General features: G+C 36.7%; 1 long non-coding RNA gene across 3 annotated transcripts in view; it reads left to right on the top strand.

The window, feature by feature from the left end:
- The window catches only part of LOC306643491, a 49,462-nt gene extending 26,470 nt beyond the window's left edge, over window positions 1-22,992 (top strand). For 2 of the 3 annotated variants that reach the window (XR_013758953.1, XR_013758954.1), the window contains exon 3: window positions 1,870-2,073. This is a non-coding gene — a long non-coding RNA (uncharacterized lncRNA). Of the gene's footprint in view, window positions 1-1,869; window positions 2,074-22,801 lie in introns of those variants that run through there. The other variant, XR_013758952.1, reaches the window with a different exon arrangement.
- The last annotated feature ends 1,167 nt before the right edge of the window (window positions 22,993-24,159 follow it).

Genomic DNA, 24,159 nt, shown 5'->3' with positions numbered 1-24,159 from the left:
GAAAGGGATAATGCCCTGGAAGAATTAACTTGTTTTACCCCTCTGACTGTGTGCAGATTCCATGCTCACAGGTTCTATTTGTATTTTGGTTACCTGAAGTTCTTCTGGTAGTTTCTTCAAAAAGAGCTCTTGAAAACCATTTTCTTGAATGTTGAAAAATATGTCTATTGATATTTCACTAGAATAAAAGTTTGATAAGGTATGAAGTTTTGGGGTTGTGCTTTCGTTTCTTGAAGATTTTGTATATATATTGCTCTAGAGCCTCCTGGGTAGTGCTGAGGAAATATTTGATGCCAACCTAATTTTGTTTTGCCCTGTAAATGGCTTTATCTTTTTTGCCTATTGCCTGCCCAAGGAATTGTTTCACTACCATTTGCTAAGATATATTTCTGGTTCAATTTTTTCCATTATACAAGGTGCTCTTTCAATCTGTAGGTTCATATATATCATACATCATATATTTTGGTTCTTTTAGTCACATAGATACATATTTGATCTCTATTTTTCTATCTCTATATTTATTCTCTCTCCCTAAATCCTTCTAAACATGCTATTCATTACTATTTCTATTCCTGTGCAGATCTGCTGGTAATAAATTATTCTTTTAGCATCCGTTTATCCAAAAATGTCTGCATTTTGCCTTCATTCCTTTTTGTTTCAATTCTTTTTATGATAAAATACACATAACCTAAAACTTACTATTTAAACATTTTAAATGTGTGGTTCAGGAGTATTAAGTACTTTCAGATTATGGGACAACCATTACCACCATGCATCTCTAAAACTCTCTTCATCTTGCAAAAACTCTCTATCAATTAAACAATAACTTCCCATTTCCTCTTTTGCCTAGTTCCTGGCAACTACTGTCCTATTTTCTGCCTATGAATTTGGCTATTCTAAGTCCATCGTATAAGTGGAAGCACATAGTATTTTTGTGACTGACTCAATTAGCTTACATGTTACAGCATGTCAGAATTTTATTCCTTTTTAAGGTCAAACAATATTTCATTATATATCCATTGTGTAGATATTTTATGTATATATATATGTATGTATTTCTTTTACACTTTGCTTATCCTGATGGATACAAGTTGCTTCCACCTTTAAGCTTTTATGAATAAAGCTGCTATGAACATGGGTATACAGATATCTCTTTAAGATCCTTCTTTTGTACATCATTTAGATACATGGAGGTAACCATTGGTTTAATTTAAAAAGAAAAAAAGGGAGGGAGGGAGACACAGTAAGAAAGAAAATATACCATTTGCATAGCCAGAGGTCCAGAATACTAGTCTCTCATTTCCCTTCCATTCAGTAGCTACTGATGCCTCCTACAGAGTTCTTGGATCCCAGTTTAAATCTCACGAATGTTCTGTGAATTTCTTCTCTACGCTGCCTTGAAGTTTCTGTCCTTGCTCTTTTTCTTCAGAGATCAATTGAAGTCCACACCCTCATGGGCTGTTGCCTGTCACTGATCTCTGTCTCAGGGCTGCCAATACCTGGTGTCAAATTGTTGGTGTTAGTGCCAGTGACACTACTTCTTGCAATTGCTAAAGCTGCTGGCGCCAAGTCAGCTGACATTTTGTCCCCTCACTGCCCCCACGCGGTTGTATTTTCATAAATGGGAGTTTTTTTCCGTTTTGCAGAATTAGAGAACTATATTCTCTCTTGAACATCTTCAATAAACACCGTGGATAGGAAACTGTCTTTCTTTGGCTGACAGGTAGAAAGCTCTTAGCTAAGTCTGCATTCCACAGAGGGCGATGAAGGTCTTCCACTCTGTATGTTCACGTATTAGTTTTGGTAAGTTTGGACTTCATTTGTTTACTCCTGTGTTTTCACTTCTATTTTTTTGTTTGTTTTTTTCAGGATTGAGGCCCGAACTCAGAGCCTTTTGTGTGCTAGGTAAGCGCTCTGCCACTGAGCTAAATCCCCAACCCCTTCACTTCTATTTTATTCATTCCTTCAATACTGTATTTATTTTGGTAAGCTGGCTGAATTGTTTTTAAATTTTGGAACACAGTGAGGGCAATATGTAAATAATTGAATAATAAATAATAAAAGTTTTTAGCTTTAAAATACCTTTCTCTTTCATTAAAATCCTTTTATCTTAGAACACAGGATGGAATTTATGGTATTTATCTTAGTTACAATAGCCTTATAGTGAGTCTTAAAATTATGTAGTGTGATTCCTTCAACTTTATTATTTTATTTTAAAATGGTTTTAGCTATGCCTTTTCTATGAATTTTAAAATCAGCTTGTCTATATTCACAAAAACTACTATTAGAATTTTTTTTAAACATTTTTATTGAGCTGTACAGTTGAAGTCACTGTTACTTGCATTTTGATACTTTTGGTTTTTCTTTTCTTTTCTCACTGCCAAACCTCAGTAGCAAGCTTTGTCCTCTGGCAGGAAATCGGATCCATAAAGAACACTCTATTTGACAAGCTGCTTTCCAATCATATTCTCATCTCTTTTCATTCACAATATTTGGTTTTGTCCAAAGTTTTTCTTCTCTAAGCCTAGTTTCTATCCCATGGTGAACATAAGGGACTTGCATGTAATCTCAGTGTGATATCTTCCTAGAGAAATGTAGCTCCACATCAAAGGAGATTTGGAATGAAAGAAAGAAGGAAGCTTTGGTAATATCTGAGATATTTGTTTGGATAGTTTTAAATTTCCTAATTTATAGAAACTTACCAGTTCAGTATAGCAGAGTGATACACTAAAAACTTTAGGAAATTTCTTATCAATATTTTGGATGGATTTTTGTTTGAAGATCATCTCACTGTTGCATTAAGAAAAATCTTTAGGAGAATATGTTAGGTACACATGTGAAAAGTTATGAAATGAAAACCCAGCAGATGAATGGACGAAATGGGAACCTTATTGCTATAGTTTGGATCTAGAATGTCTCCCAGAGGCCATGTGTTAAAGGATTGGTCCCCATTTTGGCACTTGGGGGAGGTGGTAGAAACATTAAGAAGTAAGGCCTTACTGGGACTGGGTTTGCAGCTCAGTGGCAGAGCACTTGCCTAGCACATGTGCGGCACTGGGTTTGATCCTCAGCACCACACATAAATAAATAAATAAATAAAATAAAGGAATTGTGTCCATCTACAACTAAATAAATAAATAAGTTTTAAACAGGAAGTAAGGCCTTGTGGAAGGTCTTAGGTCACTGGGGGCACATTGAAGGGGACTGCGGGACCCTGGTCCTTTCTTCTGATTCCCTGCCATGAGATGAACAGGCTTCCTCTGCCATGTGCTCCCACATGACGTGCCACCACAGGCTCAAGGCAATGGGCCAGTCGTAGAGTGAAACCTCCAAGACTATGAACCAAAAGAAGCCTTTCCGTTTAATAAATTGGTCTAGTATATTTGTTATCATAAAGGATAGCTGACTAGCACACAGAGGAGAACACCCAATTACACAGTAAACACATGGAAAAATGCTCAGCCTCATCAACATCAGGCTGACAATAATATTAAGTATTGATGGTTGTGCAGATAATACAAACTCTGGTACTCTGCTGGTAGGGGTATAAATTGAGATAATAACTTTGAAAAACAATCTGGCATTATCTAGTAAAAATTCCAAGATGTGCATGTCATGTAATCCAGAGTTCCTGCTTCTAGATATGTGTCTTAAAGAAACCCTCAAATATGTGCATTGGGAAAAATGAAATAATCCAATCAGAGTGGCACTATTTATAATAGTATATTAGAAACAACACAAATGTCCATTGGTAGTGGAATGATGGATTATTCATAGAATGAAATTATATGTAACAGTGAAAATGTAACAGTTATAACAACATGAATGCATCTTGGGAATATGATTTTGAATCAAAAAAGTCAAATCACAGAATGCATAGGGTATAATTCTATTCAAGTAAAGTTCAAAAGCATGCAGAGCTAAACAGTATGTTTTATAAGTATACAAGTGTTTAGGTTCTAAAAATTGAAAGATAACACAACAATTTAGGATGGTGTTTATTTTGAAGGAAAGAAATGGGAGCAAAGAGGGCCATAGATGATATAATATTCTTTATTTTAAAAAATTGCATGGTAGTATGTTTTTAACAGGTATGTTTTTAAATCCTATTTTCTAGATAATACATAGAGTTTACAATATTTTTCTCTTCTTAATAATTAGTAAGATCACTTACAAGTGAACATAGTCATTAAAATGTGACTATATGTTCTTTAGAATTTCAAAGTCAGTTCTTCCATTTATTTATTTTTTCCAACAAAAATATTTTACTTAAAGCACCATACCCATAATATTATTATTTTAATGTGTAATCAATACATACTTATTTTTTATTTTTACTTTTTAAATTTGTTCTAATTAGGGCTGGGGTTGTGGCTCAGTGGCAGAGCACTTGCCTAGCATATCTGAAGCACTGGGTTCCATCCTCAGCACCACATAAAATGAATAAATAAAACAAAGTTATCATGTCTATCTGCAACTAAAAATATTTTTAAAAATTAATTTACAATTAAATGATAATGCTACCATGGATGCCACAGCCACAAAAGTAAGCTACAAGGGATGCAGTCACCAGATTTAGCCATGCAGTTTCTTCTTTTTAAAATGAAATTATATATATTCCTTAAAACATTCACTTGAAATATCAAAATAGATAATAGTTTTGAATACTGGTTCTCAGCCCCCATCATATATTAGAATCACAAAGCCTAAAATTTTAATACCCAACCTCCATCTTAGATTAACGAGTCAAAATCTTTGTCAGTAGGGATTGAGCTTTGGATTTTGCTTGAAAAAATCCCCCAGGTTTTTCCAATTTAAAGCCCACATTGGGAAATAAAGTACTGTTTTAAAGCAACTTTTTTTTTAAGTACTGGAAGTTGAACCCAGAGTGCTTTACCACTGAGTCTATTTTTTTTTTTTTTCTTTAAGACAGTGTCTTGCTTAATTGCCCCAGTTGGCCTCAAACTTGCAATTCTCCTGCCTCAGCCTCCCTAGGAGCTGGGATTACAAATATGTACCACTACACCCAACTTAAAGCAATTTTATAAACTTTTTTTTTTTACATTGTTGATACAGAATTCTTAAATGGATAGGAAAAAATTTGGTAGGATCCTAACATTTAGAAAATACAAATAATTGAGAACAGAAAATTTCAGGTTCTATCATGTTTTTATTTTCTTTATTGTGTATGTATGAAATACAGGATTTCTTACTGTCAGTCACAGTATGTCTGAAAAACAGTTCTAAACATAACTACTCTAAGGTACTATTAGATATTATTTAAACAAATTTAGGGTGGCATACAGCTCAGTGGTAGAGTACTTGTATAGCATGCACAAGGCCCTGAATTTGATCTCCAGCATGGAAAGAAAAAGAATCAACAAGTAAAAATTGTATATGTTAAGAATGCACATGGACTGGGGTTGTGGCTCAGTGGCAGAGCACTTGCCTAGCATGTGTGAAGCACTGGGTTCAATTCTCAGCACCACATATAAATAAATAAAAATAAAGGTTCATCAACAACTAAAAAATATTTTTAAAAAGAATGCACACAATGATGTTTTGATACATGAATACATTGTAGAATGGCTAAATCAACTTTAGGTTTTGTTTTTTTTCACTACAGGGGATTGAACTTAGGGGCACTCTACCACTGAGCTACATACCCAACCCTTTGTAATTTTTATTTTGAGACAGGATCTCACAAAGTTGCCAAGGCTGGCCTCAAATTTGTGATCCTCCTGCCTCAGCTTCCCAAGTAACTGGGATTATAGGTGTGCACCACTGAGCCCAACTAGTTATGCTTCCTTACTGCTTAATGTAAACAAGCATGTATGATGGTTATAATATTCATGTGTGGATTCTGACTTTTCCATGTATTAGCTGTATGATATCATGAAAGTTATTTAACCTCTTCATGTCTAGACTATTCCTTAATCATTAAAATCTCTTGGGGGTGCTAGGTCTGTAGCTCAGTGACAGAGCGCTTGCCTAGCTCGAGTGAGGCACTGAGTTTGATCCTTAGCACCACATAAAAATAAACAAATAAAATGAAGGCATGCTGTCCATTTACAACTATAAAAATATATTTTTTTAAATCTCAGAATATTTTGAAAATTTACACTCAAATACATTGGAAAATCTAGAATAAATGAATACATTTCTAGACACATATGACTTGCCAAAATAGAACCAAAAGGATATAGAAAATGTAAGGTAGACCAAAAACAAGCAATGAGATTGAAGCAGTAATAAAAAGCCTTCCAACAAAGAAAGGCCCAGGACCAGATGGATTCTCAGCGGAATTCTACCAAACTTTTAAAAAGGAATTAATGACAATGCTCCTCAAATTGTTCCATGAGATAGAAAGAGGTGTAACACTTCCAAATTCATTCTGTGAAGCCAGTATCAACCTAATACCAAAACCAGAGAAGGACACATGAAGGAAAGAAAACTATGGACCAATATCCCTCATGAACATAGATGCAAAAATCCTTAATAAACTAAAGTAAATCATATTCAACAGTACATTAAGAAGATTATATATCATGACCAAGGAATTTCATTCCAGGGATGCAAGGGTGGTTTAACATAAGCAAATCAATAAATGTAATTTACCACATAAATAGAATTAAGGACAAAAGTCACAGTCATTTCAATAGGTGCAAAGAAAGTCTTTGACAAAACTCAGTACCTATTCCTGATAAAAACACAAAAGACTAGAGATAGAAGCAGTTTACCCCAACATCATAAATTCTATACATGACAAACTAAAGCCAACATCATAGTGAATGGGGAAAAACCGAAAGCATTCCTCCAAAATCTGGAACAAGACAAGAACGACTACTCTCACCACTCCTATTCAATATGCTACTAGAAATTCTGACCAGAGTAATTAGGCAAGAGAAGAAAATAAAAGGGGTAAAAATAGGAAAATAAGAAGTCAAATTATCACTGTTTGCATATGATATGATCCAATATACTTGGAAAATCCAAAAAGCTCCAGAGAACTGCTAGAGCTAATAAACAAATTCAGTGAAGTAGCAGGATACAAAGTCAACATACAAAAATCAATACTTTCCCTATACACCAATAATGATTCTGCTAAGAAATCAGAAAAACAGTCTCATTTATAATAGCATAAATAAAAGAAAAGAAAAAAAAAAAACCTAAGAACAAATATAGCCAGGGAGATGAAAGACCTCTACAATGAAAATTACAGAACACTAAAAAAAGAAATTAAAGAAGATACGAGAAGATGGAATGATCTCTCATGTTCATGGATAGGCAGAGCTAATATTGTTAAAATGTCCATATTACCAAAAGTAATATACAAATTCAACACAAAGTACTGGTGGCATTCTTCATGGAACTAGAAAAAAAAAAAAGGCCTAAAATTCATTTGGAAGAATAAAAACCCAGAATAACCAAAGCAATTCTAAGCGTAAAACAATGCCAGAGGCATCATAATACCTGACTTTCAATTGTGCTACAGAACACAGTGACAAAAACTGCACAGTACTAGCATAAAAACAGGCACATAGACTAATGGAACAGAATGAAAGACAGAGAAAACTCACAGAGATACGCTCATCTGATCCTTGACAAATGTGCCAAAAACATACATTGGAGAAAATAACAGCCTTTTTAACAAATGGTGCTAGGAAAACTGGTTGTCTATATGTAGAGGAATGAAACCAGATACTTTTTTCTCACCCTGCACAAAAGTCAACTTGAAATGTATCAAATACATAGAAATTAGACCAGAAACTATGCAACTCCTAGAAGACAATGTGCCTCTAATATATAGGCCCAGGTAACGACTTTTTCAATAGGATCTCCTAAAACTCAGGAAATAATGCCAAGAGTTAATAAATGGGATGGCATCAAATTAAAAATGTTCTGCACAGCAAAAGCAACAATTTATCTGAAGAAAGAACTCAAGAAATTTAACACCAAAAGCATAAATAACCCAGTTAATAAGTGTGAACAAATCAACTAAACAAACACTTCTCAAAAGGAGAAATACAAATGGAAAAAAAGAAAAGAAAGAACATTCAACATCTTTAGCAATTAGGGAAATGCAAATCAAAACTACACTGAAATTTCATCTCGCCCAGTTAGAATGGCAAAAAATACAAACAATAATAAATGCTGGGGAGGATATGGGGAAAAAAGAACATTTCCACGCTGTTGGTGAGATTGTAAATTAGTACAACCACTATGGAAATTAGTATGGAGGTTCCTCAAAAGACTAGGAATAGAATGACCCCATGTCCCAACTATACCACTTCTTGGTATTTATCCTAAAGAACTAAAATCAGCATAATAAAGTGATACATGCATACCAATGTTTATAGCAATATAATTCACAATAACCAAATCATGGAACCATCCCCAGGGCCCATCAACAGATGAATGGCTAAATAAAATGTGGTGTATGTGCACAATGGAGTGTTTTTTAAAATATATTTTTTAGATGTTGAAGGATCTTTATCCATTTATTTATATGTGGTGGTGAGAATCGAACCCAGTGCCTCACACATTAAGCAAGCGCTCTACCACTGTCACAACCCCAGCCCCACAATGGAGTTTCAGCCATAAAGAAGAATGAAATTAAGTAATTTACTAGAAAATGGATGGGACGCGAGAGCATTATGCTAAGTAAAATAAACCAAACTCAGAAAGTCAAGGATCACATGTTTTCTATTATATGTAGAAACAGAAAGGAAAAAGGGGAAAACGACAATCTCATGAAAATAAAAGGGAGACCAATAAAGCAAGGCCGGGGAAATGCTGGAGAACTATGTGGACCACCGGGTTGTTATATTGTGTGTATGTATAGATAGGTAACCACAAATCCCGTCACGTATACTTATAATGCACAATGAAATTATGGAGAAAATAAAGTTAAAAAATCTCTTAGGGCGCTTGTGTAGGAGTTCAGCAACCAGCACATAGGACATAATCCTTCCCCAAACTGCCCTCACTTCAGACACTGGCAGCAAATCTGTAGTACCCTGGAGCCACCCTCAAAATCAGAGGTTCCTGTGATCATCCCCAGGTTTGATAATTCATTAGAAGGCTTATGAAACTCACTGAAAGCTTTTATGCTCATGGTCACATTTATTACAGATAAAGGATGCAAATTAAAGACTGGAATTGTGGCTCAGTGATAGAGCACTTGCCCAGCATGTGTTGAGGCCCTGGGTTCGATCCTCAGCACCACATAAAAATAAAATAAAGGTACTGCATACAACTAAAACAAAATATTTTTTAAAAAGGATACAAATTAAAACCAGGCAAAGGAAGCAAAGAATATGGCATTCTGGGAGCGTTCTAAATGCAAAGCTTCCATCATCCTCAGGATGTGTTACTGAGCAATGGAGTGTGATGGTATAAAGAGAGTGTCACCAACTAGAGAAACTCAGCCCCAAACTTTTGTTGGGGTTTCATTACACAGACACAATTAATTGGATTATTTCCCACCTCATTGAACCCAATTGTTAGTCTCTCTCCTTTCCCTGGAAGTTGGGAAAACATCACCAGCCCTGCCTTGAATCATCTTGTTATCATAAACTGTCTAGGGGGCCTACCACAAGTGGCCTTGTTACTGAAAATGATCAGGCATGGTCCAAGGGACTCACAGTAAATTACAAAGACACCATCCCTGTCACCTGGAAAATTCCAAATATCCATAGGTTAGTTACCTCCCTGAGCTTGGACAAAGGCTGGCCTTCAATTTGGAGGCCAAATGTCTTAATACACAGTGTTATGAGGCTTAAATGAATAAATTCATGTAAAGCTGTTAGAATGTTGCCTGGTTATGGTTACCACCATTATTAATATTATTAATCTTTGCCCCTTTTATTTTAGTCCTTGACCTCAGCATTAGTTAGCTTTCTGTCATGGTAACAAAATACCTGAGACAATCAGTTCATAGAGTGTTATGGTTTGGATCTGGAATGTCCCCCGAGGGCTTATGTGTTGAAGGGTTAGTCCCCTGTGCAACAATGTTCAGAGGTGGGGCTTTTGGGAAGTGACAGAATCATGAGGGCTGTAATCTCATCAGTGAATTAATCTCTGGAGGGAGTCAGGACTTGATGGCATTATGGGAAGATGGGGGAAAAGGATAGGAGATGGGTCCTAAATGGAGGAAGTGGGTCACTGGGGGCATGCCCAGGAAGGTGTATCTTGTCCCTTGCCCCTTCCTTGCTCCCTCTGCTTCCTGGCCACTATGAAGTGAGCAGCTTTGCTCTGTCATGGCCTTTAGCCAGAATGTACTGCCTCACATGGGCCCAGAAATAAATGTGTGGACTGAAACCTCTGAAATCATGAGCCAAAATGAATCTTTTCTCTTTTAGTTTGTTTTTCTCACAGCGATGGAAAGCTAACTAACACAAAGAGGAAAAAATTCTTTCCATTTAATGATTTGGAGATTTCTGTCTGTGGCTGGCCAGACCATTGCTTTTGGGCCTGTTGGCAAGGCTTCGTAGCATGGCAGGGAGTGCAAAATGGAGGAAAGTCATTTGCCTCATGATGGGAACAAAAGAGGAAGAATGGCTGGAGTCCCAATTCCCCTTCAAAGCTATGCTCTCAGGGACTGGAAGACCTCTCGTTAGGCCCTACCTCTTATATTTTTATTTTTATTTTTTTCCAGTTCTGCTAATTCTTTTTTAAAATTATTTTTATTTGTTCTAATTAGTTATACATGACAGTAGAATGCATTTATTCATTTTGATAAAGCATATGTAAATGAAGTATGATTTCTCATTTTTCTGATTGTACATGTTGTAGGATCACTTCAGTCATGCAGTCATATATGTACATGAGGTAATAATGTCTGTTTCACTCTACTACCTTTCCTACCCCCACACCCCTTCCCTTCCCTTCACTCCCCTCTACCTAATCTAAAGTAACTCTATTCTTCCCTAGAGCCCCTGCCCCACTATTGTGGATTAGCATCCACATATCAGAGAAAACATTTGACCTTTGTTTTGGGGGGGATTGGCTTATTTCACTTAGCACAATATTCTCCAGCTCGATCCATTTACCAGAAAATGTCATGATTTCATTCTTCTTTAAGGCTGAGTAATATTCCATCATACATATATTCCACATTTTCTTTATCCATTCATCTGTTGAAGGGCATCTAGGTTGGTTCCATAGTTTAGCTATTGTGAGTTGAGCTGCTATAAACATTGATGTGGCTGCATCACTGTAGTATGCAGATTTTAAGTCCTTTGGGTATAAACTAAGGCATGAGATAGCTGGGACAAATGGTGGTTCCATTCCGGGTTTTCTGAGGAATCTCCATACTGCTTTCCAGAACGGTTACACTACTTTTCATTCCCACCAGCAATGTATGAATGTACCTTTCCCCCCACATCCTCACCAACATATATTGTTGCTTGTATTCTTGATAATTGCCATTCTGATTAGAGTGAGATAAAATCTTAGAGTAGTTTTGGTTTGCATTTCTCTAATTGCTATACCTCTTAAAGTTCCCAACACCTCCCAGAAGCACTGCAGGCCTTTCATACAGGAATGACGGAGCTTGCTGAAAGGGTAGCTCAGTGGCAGAGCCCTTGCCTAGCATGTGCAAGGCCCTGAATTTGATCCCCAGGACTGAAAAACTGAACCATAACACACAGGCATTTCAAGGACATTCCAGATCCAAACTATGGCAACCTCTCAGAGAGCCTAGTTGCTCTTATAATTCTCCCTTTCTTCTAGATAAAGACCCTTCTTAGTTTCTCTCTCTCATCTAGCTTAAGAAAGTGGGAAGAAAAGAGTAGGAAGAAAGCTAGAGGCTTCGTCCCTCCCCCACCACTCCCTGGGCTATTCTATTCTCAGCCACCATCCTCCTTCTTAAATTTTTTTTTCCTTTTTGTAATTGTAGATGGACAGCATGCCTTTATTCTATTTATTTATTTATTTATTTTTTATACGGTGCTAGGGATTGAACCCAGGGAGTCTCACGCGGCTGGCGAGTGCTCTGCCCCAGAGCTACAGCACCAGCCCTTCCTTCTTCACTTCTTCACTTCTCTTTCCCTTTGTTCCTTATCCCCACTCTCCCTTTTCTCTCTTAGCACCTCCTCACTTTTTAACTACTCCCCTTCCCCATGGGCTCTCCTTTTGCAGGAACTCTGTGCCACCAGGCTCCTAGCCAAAGCTTCCCTGGCAGCACTTACCAGGGCATTTGTCTTGCCAAAAGCCTTAGAAAATGTAGAACAGAAGTTGCAGACTGCTGACCCTCAAAGACTTATTTCCTTTGACCTTCATGGTATTTTCTTTTTTTAAAAAAAATTCGTTGCATATATGTGGAAATCAGAGAGCTTACATAAACATCCTTTACTGCCTTCTATTTTTCTCATGACATTTAGGAAGATCTGGCCACCTTGGTCCCAAATTCTTGGGTAACAATATGCTGATACTGGATCCCCACTTTAAACAAGCTTGGTCCTTTTCTTGATTGTTTCCACAACTCCCGCACTTGTGTTTCATTATTTATATTACCTGTTTAGATCCTGTAGGATGTGGCTTTGTAACCGCAAATTTCAACTATTACCAACAGTCCCTCGATCTCTTACCAATAAGCATAACACAGGAAACATTAACAAATTTAGCAGTTCTTACTAAAGAATTCTCTAAAACCCATCCATACTAAATTATATATGGAGAGCAACATTTTAATGATGTAAATCTCATGTTAATTATGTAAAGAAACTGAACTCACCCCTTACCATTGCACTTGAGGAATGGTGCTTCCATTCTTTAATTTATATTGCTAGAAAATGAACTTCCTTGGATAGATACCCTATGTGACATAAACCAGATGCATAAAATTTACCCATATCTCCAACTGTCTTAACAGATGGTTTTTCCAAGGGACTGAAACTTATAATGTATAATTTCACTTTTGGCTTTAAAAAAAATCTCAGAATGTTGAAAAAATGTACTTCAAGTTAAAATAAGAAAATAACTGGTTTTGTTAAACAATAATTCCAAGAACACTTAAGTGACATTAAAAACCAATCAATCCTGTTGCTTTCTTTTGAATATAAGACAACTATCCAAGAATAAAGGAAGTTCCATGCTGTGTTTTATGTTTTGAAGCTGTAAGAACCTCTTAAAAAATTAGCCACTATAGGAGGGAGACAGCATAGAGTCTGCTTCTTCAAATACTGGAGATCACACCATGGTTTTTATGTTGTTTTGGAAATAACTTTTAGTTGGAGAAACTTCAAGGAGTTCATTTGAAGTTCAATTACATCTGAAGTAATATAATTTATTATAATTTATTAGTCATTGAATATCCATGCACTCCCTCACATTTCCCAGCTGTCTTGCAGTTAGGTGGAGTCTATGTGAGTAGTTATGACAAATGAGCTGTGAGTGGAATTGACACGTGTCACTTTTGGGACTAAGCACAGAGAGAAAAGCACTTGTTAGTCATTGATGCCTCTCTTTTCTGGCCACAGCAACAACAAAGGTCAAATATTGAGAAACCATAGTTAAAAGATGGAAATAACTCGCTGTAAAGGGAGAGGTTGGGAAGAGCTATGGTACCTGCAACTTTGTGTGAGTGAAAAATAAACCACAATGAGTCAAACCAATACAATTGGAGGCCTATTTATTACTGCAACATAACCTAACCTATCCTGGCTAATACATTAACAGTACTATCTCTTACATTAACCATGTTTTAAATTTTGCACGATTACCTAAAACATAGCTTATGATCATTGACATTCATATTGATTTGGAAGTTTAAGATTTCTAAGGATAAAACATCTCTTTTTGAAAAAGTTTGACAGCAAAGGAGTTCTTATTTTTTCATCTTGAGTGAGAAGAAAGCCCAAATTAAAATATGTCTCCTATGTTTGGTACAGTCAAATTTAGTCTTAAGAACTTGATTCTGTCTGAATAATTAGGCAACTGAAATTATTTTTGTTTAGTGTATAGGTTGTAAATTTGCTACCTTGTCAACACAAACTAAGAGATTTTGGAGAATATTCCAAAAGTTCTTTGAGGACTCAGTGATTTATTTTTTCCATTAATTTCTTTTAACTAACCAATTTCCCTTTAATGTCCTTAAAGAGGAGGAAATTTAGTTTTAATTTGTTTCCACAAAATCAAGAGTCAAAGGTTAGGTAATTTGCAGTACAGCATATAAGAAATTGGTGGAGAAGGCAATACCAAAACCCAGCTCCTTCTTTCCCCTGCGTCTTTGCTTCCTCTAAACGTTACAGGATAGATCAGATGAAGAGATCAAAAATTGAGATTAGACATCCACTTCCAAGAATGATATGTAATTTAGATAAATATTTCCACTGAAGAAACTAGGAAGCTGGGACAAAATATAAAATCATCTTTTAAAAAAATAAATAAATAAATAAATAAATAAAATAAAATCATCTTTTAAAAATAGCAGACAATGTAGTAACACTAGGCTAAGATGCTGGAGAAGATGAAAATCTACAGTAATGAACTTGGTACTGGTGGCATTTTTGTCCTAAGAATAATTTAGTGATCCAGATCAGGTGGTTCAGAAGCTTCATGGTACATTGAGGGCTTAGAGGACAAAAGCTGAAGTGTAAGGCCCACCAGGATAAGTGACCTATGCCCTGAGCTGGGGCTCCAAGGACAAACTCTAGAAATAAGGGTGAACAGAAGGCAAACCAGCTCTGAAACTGGATTAGGGTAATATTATATTGCTAATACCCCCAACTGCCTGGCAGAAGCAATACAAATTCTCTTTGGAGAAAGAGAACATCAGAGTAAGGCCTCAATGATTTTTATAAATAATTAAAAATACAATTGTCAGGACACAGGAAAAATATCCAGCATGCAAAATAAAAAGACACCATGAACAGGAAAAAGTGAATACAACAGACTATAGAAACACCCTCAAAGATTCCAGATACAGATTGTAAAGCAACTATGCTCATCAAGTTCAGGTAGATAAAAGTGAAGCTTGAATATTTAGCAGAGAACCGAGCTGTAAAGTACAACAAAAAATGGGCTGGGGTTATAGCTTAATAGTAGAGCATTTGCCTCATGAGGCCCTGGGTTCAATCCCCAGTACCATCCTAAAACCACCCCCAAAACAATAAAATAAGAATAACCCAGCTGAATTTTAAAAGAATCAAACAGAAATTCTAACAGTAAAAAATAGAGTAACCTAAATCAAGAAACCAATGGATGAAGTTAAGAACAAATTAAACATAGTTAACATATTTTGCCCCATTATCCCAGAAGTGGAACACCTATAAAAACTGAAATATCATATGTAATATATAATTATGATGTTAATATTAGTTGATATAATAACATACATTTTTTAGATTATGATTTATGACCTATTTTAATGCACCCATGCCAATTTTGTGGAAACATACACAGAATTGAGAACTTAGAGCTGAGCATGGTGGTGCATGCCTGTAATCCCAGCAATTTGGGAGGCTGAAACAGGAGGACTGCAAGTTTGAGGCCAACCTCAGCAACTTAGCAAGACCCTTTCTCAAAATAAAAAAACTAAAAGAACTGGGGGTGTAGGTCAGTGGTAGAGCACCTCTGGGTTCAATCCCTGGTACCACAAGAAAAAGAAAAGAAAACTTGGGACTTAATGGGTTAAGAAAGAGTATACATGAAGACAATCAGAAGTCATTCAGAAGAAAATTCACAGGAAAAAATAATGAACGAAGAAAAGCTAGAGCAGAATAAGAATGTCTAATATGCTCAATTGGAACCTTGAAAGAAGAGGTCAAAGAATGGGACAGAAGCAACGTTTAATGAGATAATAGCTGAGAATTTTTCAGCTCTAGACATCAACACAGAAACAAGAAGCCCCATGAGTCACAAGAACACACAAAAAGAAAACCACATATGGACCCATTATAGGGAATCAAAGGAAACCAAAGGTTAAGAGAAATTATTGAGTGAAACCAGAGATAAAAAGTTTACCTTCAGAGAAATAATAGACTAACCACTGACTTCTCAGCAGCAATTATGGAAAGCAGAAGATGAAGGAAGGATGCCTTTAACGTTTTGAAGTAAATCGGTGTCAACCTACATATACCCAGTGAACGTGGCACTGAAACACTGTAAGAACAGCCTCAGTCCAGTAATTAAATGTTTCCCCTCTGGGACCTGCCACAGGTGCTATTTTTCTGTTTTGCACTCTCTTCTTGGACGCACAAGCTAAGAGCTCTTTATTAGTAATTCTCAGGGAGTTAGGGTAGAGGTGAGAGTGCGAGTGACAGGAAAGCAAGATGAGTGGGTAAAAAGTTCTCAGTTGGCTGACATTTTTCTAGGGTGGCTTCACATTAGGACTAATAAATGTTTGAAAGCAGCCCTCTCAAGGGAAATTTCCAGAATTCTTCAGGACTATCTATTGGGTTGTCCATATTTTTTATTGATTTATAAAAGTTCTTTATATATTCTAGTTACAAGTCTTTTCAATAATAATCAATGCAAATTTGATTTCCCACTCTGTGGCTTACCTTTCCTTTCTTAATGGGATCTTAATAAATAGACGTTATTAATTTTAACATAGCTTCATATATCACTCTTTTGCTTTGTGGTTAATGGATTTTTTTCTATTTGTGGCGTTTGCCTTGATCACTTTTTAGTAAATATGACAAGACTTTACCCTCATTAGTTTAAAATCTATATTTAACTATACTATATTGAACAGAAGTTGGTGGTCTAACCAGCATCTATTTACCTGTTTTATTCTTTCATCACACAATAGAATCAATAGGAAGGGGATTGGGGGAAATGTAAACTCTGAAAACAGGGTGTTTGGCCAAAGGTAACTCACACTTGAACCATTGAATCAATATTCTTGTAGTGGAGATTGGATACTGGATAGAATTTTCTTAAAGCACCCCCTATGCCATGATTCAGTTATATCTTACAAAGATTGCTAAAAAACGGGGCGTGGAAACCTTAGAAGGAAGGAGACAGTTTGGAAAAGAGACTCAGAGGTAGAGGAGCCCGGGGAGGCTGAAGATTAAGAAAATGTGTTGGATTTTACTTGAATCTTCAGTCATTAGTAAACAAGAACACTTTTAGTACACAGGTAGGTGATAGAATTTGGGTTGCATGATATTAGGAATGGGGAGAAGTCAGTTAGAAGGCAAAAAAAAAAAAGTGTATGTCAAATATTTAAGGAGAGTAAATGGTAATATAAATAGTTTGGCAGAATCAAACAAAGATATTTATTTTTCCCTTTTAAGATTTGAGGACATATGCTCTTTAAACATTTGATTCTTGATTCTTAGATCTAAGGGGAACTGTAAGATCATCTAGTTGAACTCCATCTGATACTTGAATTTTCTTTAGGTACTGATAACAATAATGTACTGTACATTTCAAAAAGCTAGAAGAAAAGATTTTGAAAGTTGTCACCATAAAGAAATGATAAGTGTTTGAGGAGGAAAATGTGTTTAACTTGATTTAAACATTATATGATATACACATATTCAGCATTACATGGTAATTCATTAATATGACAACTTTTATGGTTTTTTGGTATCAGTTAAATGAATTTAAAATTTCCTTTATACATTTGCCATCATTATGTTTATATTTTAAATCTCACATGAGGCCCCCTACTATCTTCAGGAGCAGCCTTTTGTGTCTCAGCATGGCTTTGAGTGAAAATTGTTCCTTATCATGAGCTCAAAACTTTCCTCCTCAAATATCACTGTCATTTTTGAAACAGGAGAGCAGGTGTCAGCTGTGAGGGAATGTTTTCTTACTTAATAAATTTATTTAATGGCATTCCAAGGGAAATGATACAAAGGGTCTGAAGTGATTTTTTAGACCCTGGGATCAAACTTAAGTCAATAGGATGGTTTAAGAAACAGTTGTTCTTCAAGAATGAATTTTTGAAACAGTCCTTTGTTTCAGAATTTGAAAGGCAAATACACAACCTCCAAATTTAGCTATGTGGTATTTAGCATGGCAACCATGAATCTGAAATTCTGGGAGGAGCCATACCATTTAAGAATCACTTCAGTTGAACGTAACAAAATATCCAACTAAAACCGGCTTCACCCACATGGCCCACAAAATGCCACTTAACCTCCGGAAGCCATAGAATGGTTTGCAGCTGAGTGGGGTCTGGGCAGAATCGCTGTTCCCTGGTTTTCCCCTTCTGGCCACAAGGTGGCGAGGCGGCTAGGAACATTGTTTCCTCAAAGGTCCACGTTGAAGCAGGAAGGAAGGAGCAGAGCTAAGGGCTTTCTCTTCCTCTTCTTTTAAAAGTCCCCCAAAACAGAAGGAAAAACTGAGGTTCCCAGCAGACTTCTAAGGCCACAAATTAATCACATGCCCTGCACTAAACTGATAGAAAGAAACCAAGAGTTCTGTGATTTACTCTGATGTACTAGGTACTGGGCACATCGTTCACTGCCTCATCAGAATAGGGTTTAAAAAAAAAAAAAAGAATAGGGTTTTTATTTTGCTTACATATTAAATTTTTAAAATATATTTTTTAGTTGTAGGTGGACACAATACCTTTATTTTATTTTTATGTGGTGCTGAGGATCGAACCCAGGGCCTCACGTGCCAGGCCGGCGCTCTACCACTGAGCCACAACCCCAGCCCCATATTAATTATTTTAAGCAAGAAAGATGTGGGAGGGATGGGGTTGTGGCTCAGTGATAGAGCACTCACCTAGCATGTTTGGGGCACACATCAAAAATAAATAAAATAAAGATATTGTGTCCATCTACAGCTAAAAATATTTTTTAAATAAAAATAAAAATAAATAAACAAAAGATGTGGGAAATAGCTGTTGGGAAGGCTACCAATAGTGCCTGCCAGAGGAGCTCTGGAGAAATTATGCATGCTAAATTCTCTGGGGCCTATGTCAAGGCTAGTGCCTCTTCAGAAATGTTTTTTTCTGCCTGTGATAATTACTAATTCTCTGCAGTGACTCAAAACATTTTATGGACTAAATTCCCTGCCATCAAAGATTTAATGAATATAGAAATTAATAATAAAGGTGATTTAAAAAGTTACTGCTTCTAACCCAAACTTCTTACTCTAGCTCTTATTTTACCACCATGTGCATTGTACGAATCACCTCAATTTGCATATTGTAGAATAGAGCCTTACAAGGAAAAGCATAAATCATTTTCAAATTAGACATTCCTTGTAGGACTGACAGCCACTCATCCCCAGCACTCTTTCATTTCTGACATGCTTTTAGATGAGAGTGATCATATTTGCAGTAATTCTCAGGATAAATTTTTCTTCTCAAAGTTTTTTTTTAAAGTTTTGAATAATTATTCTTTCTTTTTGAAATTACATGTCAAGTCCAGAAACACTGACATCTTTAATTTAAAATATTAATGTCAAGTGATGGGTATAAACCTCTCCTATATTGTACCTTCTTTCTTTCAGCATTCTTTCCTTGTTCTTGGCAGACCCTCATTCCTATCTGATTTCCATTGCACACCAATTATCTTAGGCTACAGCTGTTTACTGACAGCTGTTCTCTTCACTGCCCACCATGCAGCCACCCTTCTGTGGAAATGCCTGCCTCCCCAGTGTGATTACTTTGGCTGGGGCTTCACCCCTGGCTCAGGCACAGAGATTGTGATCTAAATCAATCCAAAAATTACATTCCTCTGGCTGAGCTGATTGATGAGAAGAAACCTCATTCAGGGCCAATGAGAGTAATGATGATTGCTGGGTGCTGGGACTCTGGAAGAAAGATTCTCAGTCCTGCTAGATTTTTTCCTGAAGGATTGTGAGACCCAGAGTTGCTGCTGCAGTCTTGATAGCTTGAGTGGGAACCAGTCTGTGAACAAAGCTGAGAGAGAGAGAAAGAGAGAGAGAAAGGAAGGGACATGCTGCTGATAAATTTCAGTCTTTAAGCCAACATAATAGCAGTCTCTATCCCTGACCTTTTTTGTTTGGTAATTCAGTAAGTTCCTGGGAGTCTTAAGTCAGTGTTTGGTCATATATTGTTATGGTTTAGATGTTCACGTGAAGACAATGCAAAAAGCTTTGGAGGAGAAATGATTGAGTTACAGCCTTAACATAATCAGTGAATTAGTCCCTGATGGGGTTAACTGAGTGGTAACTGGAGGCAGGTGAGGTGTGGCTGGAAGAAGTGAGGCATTAGGGCTGTGGCTGTGGTGTATCTGTTTGTATCTGGCTAGTGGAGTTTCTCTCTGTTTTCCAGTGATGATGTGAGCTGCTTCCCTCTGCACACTCTCCCACCATGATGTTCAGCCTCACCTTGAGCCCTAAGGAATGGAGCTGGCCTTCTATGGACTAAGACCTCTGAAACCGTGAACCCTCAAGTAAACTTTTTTCCTCTACAGTTATTCTGGTCTGGTCCTTTAGTCACAGCAGTGCAAAAGCTAAAAGAGATATTGTCTCACTTGGAACCAAAAGGGTTCTAACTTACATATTGGTTTAGAAGATCTTATGTCCAAGAAAATTCTCAGATACTGAATATATCATAAAAGTTAATATGGAAAATACTTGGAAAATGCACTTATAATTATTTATATCCAATATTTGTATTTTCTTCAAATAATGTCCACTGGTCATAAAATACAACATGGACTAGTAGTCTCGATATTATATACTTAATGCATTTTAATCATTATTATGACAGTGTGCTCTGAGGATAGTTTCCTTAAAACTGAGCATGTATATTTGTTTCCTTTTAAAATCAAAATTATTTCTTATCTTAATGGAATAAAATAATCTTGACTACATTTAGAAATATTACAGCACATGCCTATAATCACAGTGAGTCTGGAGGCTGAGGCAGGAAGATAGCAAGTTTGAGGCCAGCCTCAGCAGCTTAGTGAGACTCTCAATCAAAATAAAAAATTAAAAGGGCTGAGAGTGTAGCTCGGTGGTGGAATGCCCCTGAGTTAAATCCCTAGTATCACACATACACACAAAGAAAATTGACAGATGATTGATATACAATGAGTCTTTTTTTAAATTTTAGTTTATTTTTATTATAAACAAATGGGATACATGTTGTTTCTGTTTGTACACGGAGTAACAGCATACCATTTGCGTAATCATACATTTACATAGGGTAATGATGTTTGATTCATTCTGTTATTTTTCCTTCCCCCACCCCTCCCACCCCTCTTTTCCCTCTATACAGTCCCTCCTTCCTCCATTCTTGCCCCCCTCACACCCCCCATTATGTGTCATCATCCGCTTATCAGTGAGATCATTTGTCCTTTGGTTTTCTGAGATTGGCTTATCTCACTTAGCATGATATTCTCCAATTTCATCCATTTGCCTGCAAATGCCATAATTTTATTATTCTTTATAGCTGAGTAATATTCCATTATATATATATATACCACAGTTTCTTTATCCATTCATCAATTGAAGGACATCTAGGTTGGTTCCACAGTCTGGCTATTGTGAATTGAGCAGCTATGAACATTGATGTGGCTGTGTCACTGCAATATGCTAATTTTAAGTCCTTTGGGTATAGGCGGAGGAGTGGGATAGCTGGGTCAAATGGTAGGTCCATCCCAAGTTTGCTAAGGAATCTCCACGCTGCTTTCCAGAGTGGCTGCACTAATTTGCAGCCCCTTCAGCAATGTATGAGTGTACCTTTTTCCCCACATCCTTGCCAACACCTATTGTTGTTCCTCAGAAAGCCACTAGCTTTCCTTATGGGGACCTTTGCCATTCAACATCCTTGTCCAAGTATGAGAAACCTTTTGTGATTGGCCAGATGATGTTAACATGGCAGGTGGCTCACCAGTTTACCTATGTGGAGGGTTCCCTAGAAACAGACCAGTTTATTTTTATGCATGATGTACACCATATGGTAATATCTACATCTTTATGTGATAAAGAACACTTTGATTATATTATTGATTAAGGTTATCTTCACAAATAGCACCTCTGTGTTTATGTCACAGCTCTATGGTAATACTACACCAGTGAAACCTGGAGTTTTGTTCATTTTTTATTCTTTCACATGGCTCTAAATTCAAAGGATACAAATAATAAGTATTTGCAAAAATTTTTCTTCTCACTCCCATTCCTAGTAAGTCCAGTTCCCCTCCCCAGGGTGATTCATTTTGTGCTTTTGCCATGTCCTCCCAGCATGATCTTACACATATTTAAGCAAATACATGTACATATTATCTTCCCTTTTGCCTCAACAATAGTGTGTCTTGTTCTTTCCACTGAAATATCTTGTATTTACTTCCATTTTGGTACAGAAGAGCTTACTTATTGTCTTTGGTAGCCTGTAAGTATCCCACAATTTCAAAACTGATTTCAACAGTGTTCTATTGGTGGATATTTTAGTTACTTACAAACTTCAGTTCTTACAAAGAATGCTATAATGAACAAACTTGTACATAGGTCAACCTGCACTTGGTTGAGTATATCTTTGGAGTAAATTTCTAGAAGTAGAATTTTGGGCCAAGGGCTCACATGTTTGTAATTTCCCTATAAATGGGGGTTTATTATACTTGAAAAAGTAATGGGTACCATGGTAAAAAAAAAAACAAAAACAAAAACAAAAAACTCAAACAAAATGAAAATATCTGCAGTGAAAAGTAAGTCTTCCTACCCCTCAATTCTGAGGCTCCCTCCCTAGAGGTAGCCACTGTTAGTGTGCATAGTGTGCATACTTCCCGACATATACATGCACACAAACATATCAGTCTTTATGTAGATATGACTAAGTGTGTGATATCATTTGCATTTGCTTAAAAGGAATATACTACATATACCATTCTGCACCCTGAGTTGTTTTTTTTTTTTTTTTCAGGACTGGGGATTAAACCCAGGGTTGTTCTTACCACTGAGCTACATCCCCAGCCTTTTTATTTTGAAGACTGAATTTCACTAAGTTAATGAAGCTGATCTGGAACTTGAGATCCTCCTCCCGTAACTGCTTTATGATGTAAAAAGTCTACTCCTCTGTATATTGTCAACAGAAATTGAATGCTTATATCCACCACAGGCATGTACAAAATTTTCACTAAAGTTTTCTTCTTAATAGTTAAAAACTGAAAATAACTAGTGATTACAGAAGCCCTAGCATATTCATATAATGTAATAGTATATAATATTCAAAAAAATGAACTACTTCTCTCTCCAGTAATGTAGATGAATCTCAGATACTGTAAAGTGAACATAAAAGAGGGCCTACTGTATGTTTTCACTTGCAGAATGTTCAACAGGAGACAAAATTACAATAGAGATCAAAACAGCAGGTGTCTTTGGGAGGGAGCATGAGAAGCCTTCTCGGGTATGGGCAATGCTCCATATCTGTATCAGAGTGGTGGTTACTTAGGTGTGGTTACTTTTTAAAAATTTATCATGCTATACCTCTAAGACTTTATGTAATTCTACCTCAAAGAAAAAATGTCAACTGACCTTTTCTCTTCAATGGCATTGTCATTTTTCTTATGAACATCTCTGCTTTGAGGGCTTGCTGTATAGAGCATATTTTTCCTTTGGTTCCTAATGTTTTTGGATTATTTGGTCTTGATTTTCACCAGTTTCGTGACCAGATCTTTCTGTGTGTTCTTTATGTGCTGAATATTTCTCCCTTTGATTTCTACCTGTTATCTTGTATTTTTATAAAGATCTGTGCTGTTTTCCTTTCGTTTCTTTCTCACCTTTGAATGAGGGCAGCTTTTCCTGCAGGTCTGACACACTGTATATTTCCAATGGACAACATCCAAATTATACTCTCTCCAGGGGGCGCCATTCACACGGACTACAATGCCAATAGTGTCTCCTAGAGACCCTGCTGCCTAGACAACCTGTTTGCTGAAGTATTTGCAGGGAAGGCATTAGAGCAGCGTGCCAGACCTCTGCCTGAGCCCCCATGAGCCTTACTGGATCGTATGTGTGCTTGTGTGAGCCAGCCTAGCTTCTCCTCCTCAGGGAAAGTGTTGCCACTGCAGGGCTGCTCATAATGACAGCTGCTCCCCCACCCTGTGCCACTGGGCCAAGATGGTGGTCTGCAAGAATCTTTCCTCACCCTGATGCCCCTGCCCGTCTGTGGTTTCAGATAGGGTCCAAGAGAGTGTCGAGAGCTGGCCTGCACAAAGCTTGTTCTGAGCTACTTATTGTCAATTTCAAATCTCAGAATCCACTTGCATTTGAGCATTTTGA

Source organism: Sciurus vulgaris (assembly GCF_902686455.1).
Source record: "Sciurus vulgaris genome assembly, chromosome: 14".
Classification (NCBI taxonomy): Eukaryota; Metazoa; Chordata; class Mammalia; order Rodentia; family Sciuridae; genus Sciurus; species Sciurus vulgaris.
The sequence above is the reverse complement of the archived record's forward strand: the minus strand, read 5'-3'. Positions and strand labels throughout refer to the sequence as shown.